This window comes from Sardina pilchardus, chromosome 19 (assembly GCF_963854185.1).
Source record: "Sardina pilchardus chromosome 19, fSarPil1.1, whole genome shotgun sequence".
Lineage (NCBI taxonomy): Eukaryota > Metazoa > Chordata > Actinopteri > Clupeiformes > Clupeidae > Sardina > Sardina pilchardus.
This window is the reverse complement of record NC_085012.1, coordinates 4,544,348-4,564,347: the sequence shown is the minus strand read 5'-3', so window position 1 is coordinate 4,564,347 and position 20,000 is coordinate 4,544,348. Positions and strand designations below refer to the sequence as shown.

General features: G+C 46.4%; 1 protein-coding gene and 1 long non-coding RNA gene across 2 annotated transcripts in view; both read left to right on the top strand.

Annotated features, from left to right (window-relative positions):
* dpp6a (dipeptidyl-peptidase 6a) overlaps nt 1-20,000 on the top strand; it is an 89,675-nt gene that overhangs the window by 10,485 nt on the left and 59,190 nt on the right. The window lies entirely within an intron of this gene.
* On the top strand, nt 501-2,070 carry LOC134065709 (uncharacterized). The gene is made up of 4 exons (XR_009936325.1): nt 501-556; nt 1,139-1,175; nt 1,270-1,361; nt 1,952-2,070. It is a non-coding gene; the product is annotated as an uncharacterized LOC134065709 (long non-coding RNA).

Genomic DNA, 20,000 nt, shown 5'->3' with positions numbered 1-20,000 from the left:
TGCATTTTTTATGACTGTATGTGTGTGTGTGTGTGTGTGTGTGTGTGTGCATTTTTTATGACTGTGTGTGTGTGTGTGTGTGTGTGTGTACTTGTGCGTGTGAATGGGGGGAGCAATTCATCATTAGACTGTGGCATTGGGGTTCCTTGTGAGTGCTGTGGCTGGTAACGCTTAATAATGTGGGGTTTCAGAAGCGGAGAAATGGCACAGGGTGAGAGTGCTTTTGAACACAGCATAATGGATGAGGAGCCTCCGCATTCAGCAGGTTCACCTCTCAGCCTCACACACTGTAAATTCTAACATTCAAATTAATAAGAAATATTAAGTAGGGTTGACTTAGTTTTGACCAATCTGTCGAGAATACTCACTTTATTTGAGTTAGTAGTACTTTGGGAGCGAAAAGTCAAACCAACTAAATAATTTTAAGTTCAGGTCACTCACAAAATACTAGTCCAACACTTGGGCATGCGCAGAAGCCTCTAGTAGAAACCAACCGACACGACACACACGACTAAACACGCATGGACATCGCTGGAGTACTTTACAGGCTCATTTGGTGAGTAAACGTTTGAAATCGATTTGCTTTCTTTATGTATTATTCATTCAATGCTAGTTAAGTTTTGTTCACCATATGTCAATGTCTATGTGACTTGTGCCTGTCGTGATGTTAAGTATCATAGCCTAGCGTCTAGCTATCGCTAGCCCAACGTTTGTTGCTAACGTTATCTGTTTGAAACACTAAACTGTAGATCTACCAAAGACTCTTTTCGGACGTGGCTCATGTGTTTTCATCACTGAAAACGATTATTTCTAAAAACTCCAAAGCCAATAACTCCAGTTTCACGTTTGCATGTGTAACAGCTAAATGGTATGAAGCATGATTAGTATGTTCGACCTCCATATTAGCTAGCATTTTTCAACTGGAATTATTGCAGCTTGGTCATTAGCACTAGCTAGTTCTTTTCCTCATGGTAGCAGCTACAGGAATTGCTTTCAAATTCTTTGATTTTATGTTATTTCATATCAATACAAAGTAGGCCTATTTTGTCTGAGCAAAAACATTAGTTTACTATTTACTATTTATATAATTGAGTTCATTTCATTGAGCACTGTGCTAACATGATCTTTTCTCTTACAGAGATGTTGTCAAGCAGACCAAATCCCTGAATGAACTTGTAAGTACTGCACTTTTCGTGTTGATAAGGCTATTTGCTAAAGTAGCAGTTTGTGTCTTGTGAATGTCTTAATCTTTATTGTCTCTATCATTAGACATCGACTGTGATAGCCCAACGCACTCTTGTCCTGAAGGGAATTCCTGTTTTACATGGATCAAGTCCAGCGAATTCTACAGCACAGCATTTGTAAGTATACTTGGAAATAATAATAAGAAGAAATAAAGCAAGTTATCATATCTAGTTATGGTTATTTATGTATGTACAGTATGTATGTTATGCAATACACATTGGAAATTGCCACTTATTCCGCATGTTTATATTGTCAATGTCTTTGGGTGAGGAGGGGGCCCATTGGACATTTTCCAAAATAGTTTAAAGTGTTATTCTGGCGGTGAGCAAACACTTCCAAAAAAGCATTTTAACCAATAATATTAAAAACAGCACCAAACCTCATCAGTAGCTTGCTCAGGGTCCCTACACTTAAAAGGAAGCACCAACAACGTAGTTAGCGAACCCAGAGTTTATTACAGAAAACACTTACCAACTTGTCCTCTACCAGCTCCTCCAACCCAGTATCATAAGGTTTCGTTGAACTGTCACATTTGGTTAATCTGTCATTCGTGCTGGGGTTGGAGGAGTTGGTAGGAGGACAGTTGGTAACTGTTGACACTTGGAAAGTAGATTGTGTTCAGGTGGACTCATTTTGTGGTCACAGCTTTGTTCATTAGTAGCAACACATGATAACAAGACTTTCTTTTGCATATGTGTCTTCACAGGACGCTGTGACTGATGGGACCATCTCATGTGTTGATGTGCTCACTGTTCTTGGGGAGATTGACGGCTAACATCATTTCCAGGGTCCAAGCTGCTGTCAGGTGTTATGGTGGCACCTTATTTCTGATTGATATAATATAATATTCATTTTCTGCTTGATATTACTATATTATTATTTTACTGCGGAGTCCAAGCACTCTTATTTTACTTTAAATATGTTGAATGGCAGGGTAGTTTGCTATGTGAATGCTGGATAATTAAAAATAAAAATAATTTTTATTAACCTAAACCAACCTTCTCATTTCGTTTTTTTTGTTAGATGTTTTTACATACATTGCTTGTATAGACATTGTAAACTGAACCAGAGAACAAGTCAGTAGTACACACTTAAAAATGTGAGCTAATTAAGTATTATTTACTCAGAAAAAACAAGCTTCCATGAGAACTATGGGTTCTAGGTATATGAGTACTAAGAACCATGAGCTAATTAAGTACAGTTTAATTAAAATAAATAAGTTGTATTCACTTAAAAAGTGTAAGTTATTAAGTGTTACTTACTCAGAATAAACAAGCAGTGTTCACTTAAAAAATGTAAGTTCATTGAACTCACTTTTTTCAAGGCAATGAGTTTGCGTACATTTTTTAAGTAAAGTCAACTTATCAAAATTTACAGTGCACACTGTGTGTGTGTGTGTGTGTGTGTGTGTGTGTGTGTGTGTGTGTGTGTGTGTGTTTGGAGTGTAATGGAATAAAATCTGAAGGGGATACACACCATCGTTTGGGGCACATTGTGTGTGTGTGTGTGTGTGTGTGTGTGTGTGTGTGTGTGTGTGTGTGTGTGTGTGTGTGCGTGTGCGTGTGTTTGAGTGTGTGTGAGTGAAATGTAATGGAATAAAATCTTATCTCTAATGCACACCATGGTTTGGGACCATGGGGGGAAAGAGAGAAGATCCCAAACTTGTCAGCAGCATTGTATCTTCCAACAGAGTCACGCCATAATATATGCAAAGCTCCTCTTCTCTTGTAAAGAGAACTGCCTATGTATTCTCAGCTTCTTTGTGTTCCAAAATAAATGTATTTAATGATATGTCTGAACCCACTGCAGTGTTGGGCACTCTCTCCAAACTACTTTGCCTAAAAGGACAATTATTAATGTCCCGCAGCGCAGGAGTCCATCGCTCTCTTTCCCTTAAATCATTTGCTTGACCTAGAGGAGTCAGTGGAGCCACACGTGGAGCTGACCTCTTTTGAGCGGACGCTGCCAGTGTCCTCTGCCTCCCAGAGCTGCTGACCTGCTCAGCTGTGTTCCTGGAGAAAGACTCCATTTTGGGCCGGCCGTCCTCACAGGAGTTACGGCACACTCATGTAGAGCCTCCATAAATAGCACTCATTAGGACTATAGGGCCACATTTCCCTTCTCCTCTCTCTCTCTCTCTCTCTCTCTCTCTCTCTCTCTATTTCTAGCTCTCTCATTCTCTCGCTCTCTTGTTCTCTCTCGTTCCCTCGCTCTCTCATTCTCTCGCTCTCTTGTTCTCTCTTGTTCTCTTGCTCTCTCATTCCCTCATTCTCTCGGCCTCTCATTCTCTCGTTCTCTCTCGTTCTCTCGTTCTCTCGTTCTCCCGTTCTCTCGCTCTCGTCAGCTCGGTGGGCCTGCCTCTCCCAGCGTGGTCTTGAGAGTGGTGGAGAGTGGTGGAGAGTGGTGGAGCTGACGAGCGCAGGAGTCGCCCGAGCGCTGGAGGGCTGGAGTGGCACGTGCGCGTAATTGGCCGCTCGGAGGAGGAAGTGGGGGTGTGTGGTGGGGGGGGGGGGGGGGGGGTTGGGGCCGGGGAGTGAGGCGCCACAGCCAGCTGCCTAATCAGATGCTTTGATTTCCAGCGGAGCCTCGTTAAGCTGTCTCCTCCAATCGCGAGTGCTGTCCCGTCGAGAGGCGCAGATGTAGTGAGGAGACTCAGGAAGACCCCCTACTGCGCCCATATTGGAGGCAGCATGCTGAAGGGTTGCCAAGCATGAAGCAACCTGCGCCTGGGGGTCTCACACCACGCTACACGTGCACGCTACCGCTGTGTACTGTGTTTGTATGCGCTTTATAACACTGTAATAAGACACAATAAAGTGGATTGGATTTATAACACTGTGATAAGACAGTAAGGTGGATTTATAACACTTTAATAAATAGGGTAGGTTTGTAACACTTTAATAAGACACAGTAAGGTGGATTTATAACACTTAAATAAGACACAGCAATGTGGATTTCTAACACTTTAATAAGTAAGGTGGGCTTATAACACTGTAATAAGACACAGTAAGGTGGGTTTATAATTCTTTGATAAGACAGAGTAAGGTGGATTTATGTAAGGGATAATCAACGACGCGCCGTGCGTTTATAGGAAAATAATGCACGTTCGAAGTGGTAATAAGGACCCGACGCCGCAGGCGGATGGGGACTTTACACTTCGATAAGTGCATTATTTTCCTATAAACGCACGGCGCGGAGTTGATTATCCCGCTTATAACACTGCTACTATCACTTTCGTTTATATTGCCGCTGTCTTAGATACAACGTTGTTGTTTTTACCGTTACATTGACATTGGCGAATTAATATTCAAGTGTAATAAGCCCAAAAGTAGGGAACTACTTCATAGCCGTGCGGTATATAGAAAAATAATGCACGTTCCAAACAGCGCATCACAATAGGAAATTTGACCAAGCAGTGGTATAAAGCACTGTAATAAGACGCAGTAAGGTGTGTTTCTGAGTGCAAGGTGCGCAGGGAAGGTTGTGTTGGTTAAATTCAGTGGGTGTGCTGATTACATCCATAGTAGTGTGAATTAGAGTGTTATATGCATTATAGATTATCGTGCATGAATAATGGAACATCTAAAGCCTCATCAGACACTGCTGTAATTTTTAAAATGATTTATCAGTGGGGAAACGATTAAGATCGCTAATTGGGAATCCATTATTTACACTTTCAGGGATTATGGCAAGTGCAGATTATGAATGCAAATGAATTAATTACAAAGTGTTATGGGTACTGCTGTATTTTGAATGTAGACTGTAGTAGTCCACAATACAGTCTTAGAGAGTTCTACCCAGTTTATTCAGGTAATATGTTTTTTTTTCAAAGAAATTGAAAGAAATTAGAAGGAAAGAGTGAGAGAGTGAGAGAGAGAGAGAGCAAGAGAGAGAGAGAGCGAGAGAGAGAGAGAGAGAGAGAGAGAGAGAGCAGCACCATCACACTTCCCATTTATGAGTAATTACCAGGAGACGTGGCTTTCATCTTGAATACGTCTTTTGTGAAACACTGATGGTCTGGCGTCAATGATGCTGCCCCCCCCCCCCCCCCCCCCCTTCATCACACACACACACACACACACACATACACACACATACTGTAGCACCCCCCGTGTGCTGATTGATGTTCTGCCCATTGTTCATGCTGTCGCTTTCCCTGGCTCTGGTCTCATCCCCTACCTCGCAAACGTAAACAAATGTGTCAGGAGAAAATGAAGCGTGGCTGATCACTAACTTATGCTGTTGTCGCTTCCCTTTCCACCCACCCTCCCACCGCCACCCTCGCTGTCCTCGCCTTTCAGCCGTGATTGCATGCAGCTGATGCAAACAGATGTCCTCTCCTACAGTATCTCATTAACTCTTTTCACTCCTCCACTGCTTCACCAGATGAGATCTTGGCCGCAGACAGCCAGTGCTGGAGGGAGACGTCTCTCTGAAATCAAGGCTCTCCAGCGTCATCTTTTTTCTTTTTTTTTTTTTTCTTTTTTTTGCTGGAGACAAACACCAGGAAGTCATCTGTTGTCATGCGGTGGTCATTCCCATTAACGCCTGGTCTCTAATGAATCGCTGAGCTTTTAAAGACGTCCCCTGCCCCTCTAAACACAATTGCAGCTGGTGATGTAGGCGGTGAGGTGGAGTGCTGGCTATTATTGACTGATGATGTGGTCTTCGTTAGCATGTCAGCTCCAGTTAGCCGCGATGATTTGCAGCAGAGGAGGCCCAGAGCCCACAGACCAGGCTGGGGCCACGTATGCAATTACTCGCTTCCCGGGGACAGGCTCGGGAAAATTGAATTTTTTAAACCTAATTTAAGCCCCGGAATATGTCTTCCTCCTATCACTCATGGCTGAGCAACCCCCCAAACCCCCCCACCCACCACCACCACCACCACCGTCACTCCATACTCGCCGACTGAAGTTTCCCCAACACATCAATCACTGTCGGGCTGGACACGGCCGACGGGCCTGGGAGGGGGCCGCTGGGTGGGGCGGGGGGGGGGGGGGGGGCAGTCTGTGATGAATCAAGCACACGGGTCATTTGTTTAAGCGCTGGAGCCTGCTGCCACGTCCTGCTGATAACTCGAGCGCCGACGCAGCCTGAAGATGGAGCACCTGTGGAGGCTGGCAAGCCTGGCAAGGCTGGCAAGGCTGGCGCGCCGGGAGGGATCATCTTCTTTTACCGGCTCAAGGAGGATCGGGGTGCCAGCCCAGCGTTACTCCGAGGGAGATTTGATGCCATATAGTGGCAGTTGGAATATAAAATCAAAATGCCAGGCAGCAGCTACCTGTAAATCATGGCTATAATTCAATAAGAGCTCCAAATATCAAGCGTTTGCCTTGTCATTTCATACTTTATGTCTTCTGACATTAAAAGTTCTCTTCTTCTTGCATACCAGATTTCTCTGTAAGATATTACTCTTTGTCGAGATAATACTTTTTCCATGTTCCATTTCTACTAAGTCCGTAATTGCATCTTTTCTATTTTGGATGCCTTACAGTACATGCACCAGCACCAAATCCGCCGATTCACTCTAGTACCTTTCTTTCTTATCTTTGATATCGTTAAATGTTAATCATCTAAACCTTACCAATGGAAATTCAATATAATGAATAGAGCCCAGTCCCTCACGACGCATACACTCATAACTGTGAGCAGGGCTTGTTGTGGACCAGTATTCTGTGTCCTTCATGGCGCAAGCCTATAGCTGTGAATAGGGTGTGTGTAAAGAGCAGGCCATTGGCAGGGCTTGTTGTGGGCCAGTATTCTGTGTCCTTCATGATGCAAACCCATAGCTGTGAAGAGGGTGTGTGTAAAGAGCAGGCCATTGGCAGGGCTGTTGTGGGTCAGTATTGTGTGTGTCCTTGTACTCTGTGTCACCCTGAGGTTGTGTGAGACAGAGACAGAGGATTTTCTGAGCAGCCTGTCTCTCACTCAATACTGGCGCTCCTGCACTCGTTCCCCTCTCCTCCTCTCCTCTCCTCCTCATGCACTCATTCCCTCTCTTCCCTTTCTCCTCTCCTCCTCTCCTCCTCTCCTCCCTCCTCATCTCACCCTCTCCTCTCCTTGAATTTGTTCTGCACTCAGTCCCCTCTCCTCCTCTCCTCCTCTTGAATTTGTTCTGCACTTGTTCCTCTCTCCTCCCCTCCTCCCTCTCCTCTTTTCTCATCCTCACCATCGACCCCCCCCCCCCCCCACGTCTGTGCTCATTGTGTGTGTGTGTGTGTGTGTGTGTGTGTGTGTGTGTGTAGTGCCAGCAGCGCGATTGCTGCTAAGCAGCGGCGTAATTGCGTAATTAGCGGCGGCCATTGATCTGGCCCTGTGCCGGTCACTCTCCGGGCCGCCCGTCCACATCAAACAGATACATCACCAGCGCCCAGGAATCACACACGCCTAATGTAGTGTGTGGCTGGAACCAGCTGGCCCTCCATGCTAATCATCCACACACCACCACCACCACCACCACCTTACACGCACACACACACACTCATCCTCCTCCGTCACCATTACCCACCCACACACACACACATGCACACACACACACACACACACCCTCGCCCTCCTCCGTCACCACCACCACCACCACCCCCTCTCTCCCTCCTCCATCACTGTGTCCTTCGCCAACACCTATACCCCCCCCCCCCCCCCCGATTTCACCCACATCCTCCGCAGTGGGGGGCCATAACTGCACAGAAGCCCACAGAGGGACGTGCGTGTGTGTGTGTGTGTGGCCACTAAGCAAACAGAAACATGATTAGTGGGATAAGAGTCTTTAACCTTGATGCAGAGGGCCGATGGGGAGCCGATGAGATATCCCCCAGGGGGGAACGCCAGGCGCTCGTCAGGCTGACCACTGACCCCCAGTGGCTGAGCGTCGCCACTGCGTCTCTCTGACGGCACGGGCAGAAGGAGGAGAGGCGCTAGATGGCTCCTCAATGTGGGGGGGGGGGGGGGGCCCACACACACACACACACACACACATACACACACTCACCCAAACACACACACACACTCACCCAAACACACATGCACACACACGCCCATACACACACACGCACATGTGCTTCCCCCTCTCTTCATTGCGGTGTGTGTGTGTGTGTGTGTGGGGCTGTCCTAGGGGTCAAAGGCAGGATGAGAACAGGGATCACTCGTCTTAATGTGACAGAAGGAGATAGTGCAGGAGCCCAGACAGCAGCTAATGCAGTTACCACGGGCCCCCCACACACACTCCAGCCCTGGCCTGCCCAGCACTGCAGATAAGAGGACTTACACACGCACACACACACACACACACACACACACACACACACACACACACACACACACACACACACACACACACACACACACACACACACACACACACATACAAACACACACACAAACCAGACAGAAATACTCGGACAGACACGGACACATACACAAGATCACATTAATCACACTTACACACACACACACACACACACACACACACACACACACACAAACACATACGCTTACAGACAGACACACTGCAGTCTGAGCAGGCTTGCAGTAAAGGAGGCACATCCATGGATATCTGTCCTTACAAGCTTTTCCTCTGACTAATCTCCTCCTACTCTTCCTCTCCCGAGCTACATGCAGACCAAAATAGGCCTGTCATACGTACACACACACACACACACACACAATTATAGAAGACGACAATTAAGAATCATGTTAAAATATACAAAACAAACAGGAATATATACACATCATATATTTAAAATGAGTTTTTGTTTACCAAAATGACTCACATCCCCATAGCTTTTCACAAGCACATGTGTATGTGTGTGTGTGTGTGTGTGTGTGTGTGTGTGTCCGGGTTTGTGTCCGTGTCTGTGTGTGCATGTTCGTGCAAGTGTTGCACAAACAACAGACATACTGTAGCTTCTAGCTCCTATATGCACTGAGTGGGCAGTCTGTGTGTGTGTGTGTGTGTGTGTATCTGTGTGACTCAGGGGGACGTGCACTCCTGCTGTCCCTGGCCACAGACGCTGATGCCCCCCCCCCTTCCCCCGACCCCCCCCCCCCCCCGCCGCTCAGCACAGCGTCTGGGGGAGTCCACGTGACTGGCACGGCATGTGTGGGCCGTTAGGGTCGCCATCAGAGAGGAAGACGTCACACTGCCAGAGGCGTGAATCTTCTCATGGCTCCGCATTCCCAGGCATGTGCATATGTATGTATGACCCGGCTCCAGGGGGGGGCAAAAGGGGGCGGTGCACCCTCAAACATAAAAGGTGCCCCCTCAGTTTCACTTGGCCTAATCCTAACTGTAGCCTTTTACGATTGAGAGTGCCCCCCTGAAAATCTCAAATGCCCCCTTTATCACTGCTCTCTGCATCCGGGTCTGTATGTATGTATGTGTATGAATGCATCACTGGCCATTTAACCTGCAATTGCCATCTGCCACTGACCTTGTCCACTCAGCGCTCAAGGCAGGGGAACACACACACATACACACACACACACACACACACACACACACACACACACAACTAGTGCGCAGGCCCCAGCGATGACCACTGCCGGCCCTAATGGAGACGCCAGAGCGAGAGTACACCTCCGCACTCAATTAGCCCGCTAATCAAATTAGCATCCCGCGGCGGCCGGCGGTGCAAAGGAGGAGAGGATGGATGAGAGGGAAAGGACCACGCGTCGCTACGGCCCCCCACGCAACAGCGTTGCCTGGAAACAGATACCCAATTATGAGCAGAATAACTGTGATTTGTGCAACACGAAGACAGGGAGAACTCATTAGCGAGCGTGTATTCTGTGTTGTTGTGTCTGAGCGTGTGTTTGTGTCTGTGTGTTTATGTCTGTGTGTATTGTGAAGACGGACTGAAATTGGCATTATTGCCAGGACGTTGCAGTCACACGTTTCTCATAATGAGGTGTGTTAGAGGCAGCACAGCTAGTCATTTGGTCCTGCTCACCCGTAGAGCTGTTTGGACAACCAAACCAACTGCTGCATATTAGCTCATCATTTGCCCATAAGACTCACAAACTACTGTATCACCGCGACAGATCTATGGATGGACCTCTTTGGATGCTGGGAACTGGTACTAGTGTAGTGGGTAAGGAGCTGGGCTAGCGTGCAGTAGCCTGTAGGTTGGTGCTAGTGTAGTGGGTAAGGAGCTGGGCTAGCGTGCAGTAGCCTGTAGGTTGGTGCTAGTGTAGTGGGTAAGGAGCTGGGCTAGCGTGCAGTAGCTTGAAAGTTGTCAGTTCAATTCCCGGCTTCCACCGTTGAGCAAGGCACTTCACCCCAAGTTGCTCCGGACAATGTAACATATATAATATATATAACTATATCCCTTGTAATATAGTCGATATGTGTAAGTCACTTTGGACTAAAAGAGTGTTTGTGAAATGTGAATGCAGTTTTTTTACTAAAGTACGTTTAGACAACACGATGAGAACCAAGGTGCGTTCACATTCGCAAACATAGGCGAACGTTTGGGTACGTTTGCAAACAGTTTTCCGTTAGCCTTAAGTTTTCGGTGAACATTTGCGAACAATCGCAAACAGTCTGAGGAGGTAGTGCTCCACGAATATACAATGGAGTTTGATGAAGGCAACAATGCAATTACCGTTAGAATGGAATGTTAGCACCACATTGTTCAAATTGAACTGTTCCAAGAAAGCGTGTTCACCATGATCGTTTGCCGCTGTTTGCCAAATTTGAACGCACCTCTGATCACTGCTCTGGGCCAATGTTATGATTCATTGCAAAGGGAATGGAAGAGTGTGTTTGTATCCGGTACAAGTTCATCACAGACAAATGCTCCGTCTGATCTTGGATCTCGGCCCAGACCGCGGCCCAAAGCTCCGCAGGAGTTCTGGAGATGGGCGGGAGTGGCTGAACCGGGACAGACATCGGCGTGAAATGGACTCTTGGGGTTATAAAGCCGAAAGAGAATGCATTATGGGCGAGGCTGGCACAGACGGAATACTTTTGCGAGCTCGTAAACGGTGGGGCAACCATTTCCTCTGAGTGATACATGGCTCTCAGCAGAGGCATCTTAAATCCGCTTATGCTCATTCGTGCCTTTTGTCATTACATCCTTCTCTCAGCAGGACCCGTGTCGCTTTAACCAAATTGCGCTTGGCAGCGTCCCTCCTGCCACTCTCCGTGCCCCTCGCGCCCGTGTAATAAGTCCCTCTCCAGGCGTTGGCATGGCGTACGTGGCATACGTGGCGCACACACACGGTGCCCGGTGGTCACACACGTGCGCATCTCCTCTCTCCCCGGGCAGGGCTGCGGCGGCATCGGCGGTGGCGGTGACAAATGGCGGGCGCGTACGACCTTGATGGGCATGGCTGAGGGCCATAAATCAGAGCGGAATCTCACCCTCGGCTCAGAGAGAAGCCACTTCCTGCAGGACGGATTTGTGTCGGCTCGGGAAAACACGGCGGATCCTGGGTGTGTGTGGTTAGCCACGCACACACACACACACACACACACACACACACATACTGTACACACACACACACACACACGAGACAGAAGTCTCAGCCCCACCTAAGTGTGTTTCTCACTTCCTCCCAGTGTCCATGTGGACGTTTAACAGATGGCCAGCGCTGGACATGATGGATCTCTCGGTCTGGGGCTCAGTAAATAGAATCAGGACGTTCGGCCGGAGCCTAAATGCAGCACGCAGGCTCACAGGAGACATGTGCTATGCACCCGTGGACTCACATTGCATTAATACTCTGTGGATTCATCATTGTTTTTTTAACGCACGTACATAGCACAGCGCACTTTCTCTTCTGGACTCCCAAAGCCCTTAATATCTCACCTGAACACACACACACACACACACACCGCACAGATGGACTGCAGCCGAGGCAGCCAGGCCCCAATCAAATCTCCGAGTGCAGACAGCAGACTTCCTCAAGGGCACCAAAGCACACAAGCTCTTTCAACCCAGAAACTTGGGCTGCAGCATTGCAGGTCTGCAGTACAAAGCAGCAAGCATTTACTCTGCTCATCAAGCATGTAGACCGCACAACTATGGCGTGTGTGTGGGACATGTCGAGGGATTGTTTCTGTGGAACCCGGTATACATATGTGTGTTAAGAGACCTGCTAAGGGCCGGAAAGGGAATTTAGTTAACAACCGTGTGAATTTTTCACGACTCCATTTCCCGCTTTATAGCTCACCTGAGCCAGCCGACGCCCCCTCTCCTCTCTCTCTCTCTCTCTCTCTCTCTCTCTCTCTCTCTCTCTCTCTCTCTCTCTCTCTCTCTCTCTCTCTCTCTCTCTCAGTGAGGACTGTGCTGTTTTATTTGCCTGTCAACAGCCTCACTAACTTTCCATCCTTTCTCCCTAGCCAATCACTCTCTCCATCTCTCCGCCTTATTTTTCACTCTCTTTTCTCTTTTCTCTTTTCTCTCCCCTCCTCCTCCTCCCCCTCTCCCACCTCCACCAGACGGTCCTTATCTGGTGCCCTCGTTGAGAGCAAATTACCCCGACAAGAAGAAGAAGAAAATCAATTTAATCAGAGGCAATTAAACTAGACACAGGGAGGGTGGAGAAAAGTTGCGGATAAAGTTGCGTGGGCCTTTATCTCGGTCTCCCATCATCAGCCGCGGCTCTGCAATTAGCAGACTTTACCCAGAGCGTGTGTTGACATCGGCAGCCCGCGGTCCCCTTATCCTCCCCATGCCAGTCAGCTTCCCTGTGACCCGAGCAGCCCCTTAGTGCAGTGCTAGCAACACTTACCAAGCACTCAGACGCGATGCAAACACAACCACTGGTGAAGTGTGTGTGTGGATGCATTCAGATCTCACATTCTTGGGGATGTAGAGTTGTCCCCACTTGGAGAAACAGATGTACTGTACTTGGCCCTCTCAAGTGTGAAGTCAAATGTATTTTTCATTTGAAAACTCTGAACCCATTGGGTTTGTGCAACGACTTTGATTTATTGTGCATACTGATGTTTCTATGTCGTTTGTATTGCAGTGTAATGCAATCCCATTGCGACCATGTTATAGACTTCTTCACCCAGGCAGACTTGATGTTGGATATTTTTACATTGCTTTCATGATTCTGTTATTGTTATCTGAAAGTGTTTGCACTGACGGTGACCTAAGACTGAACTTCGTAGTCCTTTTTCAACATCTTTCTTTGTCAGAATAAGTCTACATAATTGTGTTGGCGGTGCTTGGTGTGCAGATTCATCCAAGCACATCAGTTTGGAACTCCCACATCTTCACAGCCTTGTTGTGGGGCGCGACTCCCAATCAAGTCACGCATACACTGTACACAGTGTCAGGAAGCACTGAGAGGGAAAATGTTGTTTTAAGGAGACTCTGAGGCTGTTGGAGTTTAGCTAACAGCAAAAGCATGCTCAGCTTCTCTCCCACCAGTTTCAAGACAAGTCTCTCAAGGCCATTGTCAAGGAATTAGCTGTGCACCACACAATGATGCTACTTGAGCTAGCTGTCCATTGTTCTCCCTGCAGAGAGAAAGACAGGCTGGCGTGGTGCAATTGGGATAAAAGAGCATCCTATAAGATAAGCCTTATGGTTCTACATCAGCATCCTGTAAGATAAACCGTATGGTTGTACATAAGACAGTTAAGACATCTAATGTATATGACAGATGCGTTTGAATCCTCGCTGACTCAGCCCCACCCGACCCCACACACACACACACACACACACACACACACATGCACGCTGGCCCCCGTGTGAGCTGCTGTTTAAATGGCAAGGCCATGTTGTTGGTGTGCAGACCAGTGCCTGTGATGAGTCGTGTGTATCCGCTGAGAGGAAGAGAGAGAGGATGGTGTAGATGCAGATGGAACAGGGCTCTTATTTAGCACAGCTTAGCACAGCAACACACACACACACACACACACACAAGGCAAGCAAGGGAAGGGTGTGTGTGTGCGTGTGTGTACACTCACGTCTGTGGGTGGATGAGTGAAATTGTTGTTGTTGTGTGTGTGTTGTGTGTGTGTGTGTGTGTGTGTGTGTGTGTGTGTGTGTGTGTGTGTGTGTGTGTGTGTGTGTGTGTGTGTGCGTGCGTGCATGTGCAGGATGCATGGTGTCATCAAGTGAGATGAACTGAGCACAGAGGCCAGGCACGGATGGGTCGCCACGGAGACCTAACGGATGAGCAGAGATGGAGATGGAGACAGAGCACCGCCCTGGAGATGGAGAGAGAGATGGAGAGAGAGAGAGAGAGACCTCTTAGGGTAGATGGGAGAGATGGAGGGAGAGAGAAAGAGAGAGAGAGCGAGGGAAAGATGGAGAGGGAGAGAGAGAGAGAAAGATGGAAAGGGAGAGAGAGATAGAACACCGTCTCTAAGGATAGATGGGAGAAATGGAGAGATAGATAGAGAGAGAGAGATGGAGAGGGAGGGAGAGAGAGAGAGAGCCGCCTCTAAGGGTAGATGGGAGAGATGGAGAGAGACAGATAGAGAGAAAGAGAGAGAGATGGAGAGGGAGAGAGAGAGAGATGTGTGTAATGTACTCAGATAGGGATAGCAGGATGGCTGCATCAGAGCTGAGGCAGTGGACTCATGAGTGTTGCTGTGGTGGGGTCGGGGTCACCACTGGACGAGGTTGTCGGGCGTGTAGAGACTGGCCACAGGGTGGGGATCTGCCTCTGGCGATCATGTGCCTCTCCAAGCACACACGCACACACACACACACACACACACACACACACACACACACACACACACACACACACACACACACACACACACACACACACAATGCTGTCACCTCAGTGATACCTCTTTATGCCAGGGTTCACTGAGTCCATCTGGCACACTGAAATATACAACTACTGACCACCTGAGCCCAGCGAGACTGACAGACAAATACACACAATACACACACACACACATGCACACACACACACACACACACACACACGCACACACACACACACACACACACACACACACTGGTGGTGTTGCACAGTTTCTCTCTCTGGCTTTTTCCTCCCTCTCTCTCTCACACACACAATGACATCCACACACACACACACACACATGCTTTCTCTCTCCAGCTTTTCTGACGTCATCTGACCCACCCAGATAGCCCCCAATAACAGACAGAATAGATTGTATGGTCTCACGTCCAACTGCCGATCAATGTTAATCTATTTCTAATGTTGGCATTGCAGTCACAACTCATGTGGCCTAACAGCACTATGTGTAATGAAACATCAATCTGCAGGGCAGGTATTGTGCACAACACACTGCGATGTTCTGTTGAGGAGATGCCATAGCAGTACAAGTCCACAGTGGGATCTGTGATGAGGGTTGATAAGCATTTGGAGACTTGAGCTTTTCACATTGGGAGACTTGAACTTTTCTAACATTTGGAGACTTGAACTTTTCTAACGTTTGGAGACTTGAGCTTGTTTTCTAACATTTGGAGACTTGAGCTTGTTTTCTAAAATTTGGAGACTTGAACTTTTCTAACATTTGGAGACTTGAACTTGTTTTTGTAACGTTTGGAGACCTGAGCTTTCCTGACATTTGGAGAATTGAGATTGTGTTCTAACATTTGGAGGCTTTTGTGATTATCTGCCAGTTGACTGAGTGTGTGAGTGTAAGTTCCAACAAGACAAACAAACTCTCTCTCTCACACACACACACACACACACACACACACACACACACACACACACACACACACACACACTTACACAGAAGTAGATCATGGTGAAATCATAGCCTTGGGCTACTCTATCATGTTTGTGGAGAGTGAGCAAGCAGAGGGGAGGGAGGGAGAAGGGGAGGAGAGGGAGAGAGAGAGAGCGAGCAGAGTGGAGGGAGGGAGAGGGGGAGGAGAGAGAGGGAGGAGGAGGAGAGAGAGAGAGCAGGTGATTGCCCCAGGTTGGAGAGGTATGAGGGGAGAGAGAGATGGCCTAAGGGTTGCACGGAGGGAAGACCAGCATGGCACTGTCCGCAGGCTTAATGAGCACTCGCCGCAGGGCAGCACCATACATGTGTGTGTGTGTGTGTGTGTGTGTGTGTGTGTGTGTGTGTGTGTGTGTGTGTGTGTGTGTGTGTGTGTGTGTGTGCGTGTGAGGGGTTTTGTTTGGAGTTTGCATGTGTGTGGGTGTTTGTGTGCATGTGTGAAGCTTTTTGTTGGGGGTTTGTATATATATTAGTGTGTGTGTGTTAGGGTTGGGTACCGACCCCTGTACTTTTACCGGTACCGACCGAATCACGTCGGAATTACCGGGTATTGCTTCACGTGAAATTGAACGGTGCTAAATTTCGGTACTTTCATGTGCATCAGGAGTCGAGTGCGCCATCTGACGTCATGTCTGAGTGCAGGCTTGTCGGTCTCAAAAACGAAAGTGAAAAGGCTAACTTAATATGCACCATTTAAGCATGCATGTATTGCACCAAGAGCAAGCATAAATGAATCAAAATAGTAGGCCTATCCCTGGTAAGAACTTAAAATAAAACTGAGAGTTGACGGAGTGCAATGAAATGCACCCATCTTCTGAATCGCGAGTGAGACTGGATCCATTCAAAACGGTAAAACAGGACTTTAAATAGTTCAAAGCATGTGACAGAAAATGTTTTGAATGCTATTGAAATGTATCATGGCTAGATTATAATGATGTCTTAACAGCATTAATAATATCTAGGCTTTTTGCCAAATACTCGCTGTATTTGTCGTGACAACAGTTGGATATTGACCGTAGCCTTTGCTTTTGCTGCGCTGCTCCAAGCCGTCAGCAGATAAGAGATGGTTAGGGATGTAACGATTACCGGTGTGACGGTAAACCATGATAAAAATGTTGATGATAAAAATTACCGCGTTCATTTCGAATATCATTATTATCACGGTTGATACTACGGTGTGGTAACCGCGTGTTTCATTCCTCCCAGCTTCATCCGAGCTTGTTTTTTGACACAAGCTGGAAGGCTACTATAGTATGAAACAAAACTTTACCTTACTAATTCTGTTTTCTAATTGATGGATTTAACCATGATTCGGATAAGGCTACACCTGCTTTTAAAGGGCGCAACATTTTCACCCCAAAACGTGCGCTGTATCATGTAGCCACTCTGCGTCTTTTTATGTAGGCCTACACGTTCACATTAAATCTAGGCTATTCCACTAACGTTATCAGGAGAATGCCGTGAAGTTTTATGTTGAGCGCTGGGTGTCACTCATATACCAAACTCCAAATCATAAGTTAAGCTATACTGTAAGCAGCCAACATTTCCAACCAAGGAAAAAGTGAGTAAAATGCCACGGTAACCTACCTACGGCTATGGAATTTAGTTCATTTAGGCCTACTGTACTGTTTAATTCAATATCCGAAAAAAGCTACACAGCCTATTGGCAATCTTTTCCATCAAGGTAACTATCCAGTTAGCTCACGCGTCATGTCTATCATTAGGCTAATGTACAGTAGCCTAGTGCTCACCAAAATCATAGAAGTTAACATTGCAAGACACTTATCTTTTCTATGATCCCAGCAATATTTTCTTTGACTTGTTAATTTTTTGAACATTCATTTTATTCAATGAAAACGGATATCCTTGAACTATGCGTGACTACTTTCCTAAAACCGAATGAAGGTTAATATAATTAGGCTACTTCACGTATCTCTTAAAGTGACAGGCTCTCAATTAGACCTACACAACACCCCTGTAATGTCATTAAAGACAAGTGTAATAGTTTAAAAATCAATATGAAGTATTCAAATTACTGAATATTTTTAGCTATAAGTAATTATGCAGATCCTAACATATTCTAAACTATTAGCAAAATATATAAAGTTTATGAATTCAAAATATGCAATAGAAACAAGACAAGCCATTTTCTGTGTGTGTGGAGGGTTGAGCAGAGACTGGGATTGCCACTGCTGTGAATGATCGGTATCCTGCTGAAGGCAATAAGGGTTTGCCTATATTTTTAATGTAAGAAACACTTTTTTAAACTAAAATATTTCAGCTTGTCTACACCCATCAGCGCTTTCTTAACATATTGTACACACAATTTTTAAAATACCGCGATAATACCGAAAACCATGATCATTTTGGTCACTATAACCGTGGGGTTAAATGTTCATACCGTTACATCCCTAGAGATGGTCATAAAAAAAATAACTATGTCCTAACCGCGATGCGAGCAAACAACGATGCAATTCGTTTAATTGCATTGCTGTCAATTGGAGTGTCCTGACAGCAAGCAACGCGAGCAGCGCGATGTTTTGAAAGAACTTTTGTTGTTGGCATACTACGGTTTCTATTTTCTCTCTGTCGCTCGCTTTGCTCTGTTATTTTGAATGTGAAATATGACTCATTAAAACGGCATATAACGGATTCACTCCCCCGATGCAATGCTATAATTTGATTATACACGTTGAAGGCCCACGCAACAGTTTGCTGGTTAGCCTACAGTTAACCTGACAGACAGACTATGCATAGCGTTCAAGGTGGAACAATGCGCTGCATCAAGACGAGCTATAACTTCAAATTCACGATGGCATGGAATGTTTTATTAGTCAAAGGATAACCGAACGACCAAACTCGCCAGCCTACTAGGCTACTCACGTTAGAAACGGACTGAAACGAAGTAATTTAAACAACTGGTAAGGAGTGGATAATATCTACCCAGATAGCAAAATGTATTTGGCCCGGGTCCGCCAGGGATTCCCAAACTGTGGAACGCATACCACCTACCTGCTTCTAGGAGATAGCCTATGCGAGATGAGAAGAGCTGGCAGAGAGGTGTTAAATTAACTTTTTAAAATATTTTGTAATTAATTAATGAATAACTTCTAAATCATTTGTAAACTCTATAGTAGGCCATGTTTTCATTAAAAAGGGGCGGCTTATTAGGCTAAACATGATAAACATTATGCCTGGCATACCGCTGACCTAGGCTACTGTTAAATTGCACAAAACAAAGATGGAAGGATTGCTTTTCTCATGAACATGGCCTAAAATAGCTAAATCATCATATAACCCAATGGACTAATTGTTTGTTCTGTGTTTGGGTTTGATGGAGTCGGTTTAAAAAAACTTTCACTAGCAGCTATCTATTTTTCATGTTCATACTTAAGAAATGAGAGGGGCTTGTATTGTGTTAAAAACATTCTCAATGTATAAATTTGATTTTGTGCAACTTGTAGTTGATACAAACAAGGTGTTACAGATTCAGTAAGGGTAAGGTACCGAAAAAAATACCGTTGAATACCGACACCGAACCTCAGGCACCGGCACCGGCACCGATATCGGTTCAAATGCGATAGGTACCCAACCCTAGTGTGTGTGTGTGTGTGTGTGTGTGTGTGTGTGTGTGTGTGTGTGTGTGTGTGTGTGTGTGTTTTTGTATGTGTGTGTGTTTATGTCTGTGCTTCGGCACAGGTGTGTTTCTGCGGATTAGTGTGGTGCGTGTATCTGTGTTTGTGTGGTGTGTGTGTGTGTGTGTGTGTATGCGTGTGTGTGTATCTACAGTATGTGTGTGTGCTGAGTGTGTGAGAGTGCAGCATGACTGCAGAGCCGTGCCTCCTCCTGTAGCTGAAAAACAGCACGCTGTGAAAGGTAAACAAGAAGGATGAGATGAATGATAGAGCACAGGGGGGAGGAGGAGAAAAGGTAGAGGCAGCCTGTGAGGGGTCAAAGGTTATTCTGCTGACAACACCTGGTGGTCTGCATCTCACAGCCAACGCACAAACAAGGAAATGAGACAGAACGACTGCGTTGGAAGACGCTGAGAGGAGTGGAAGACAAGCTACAA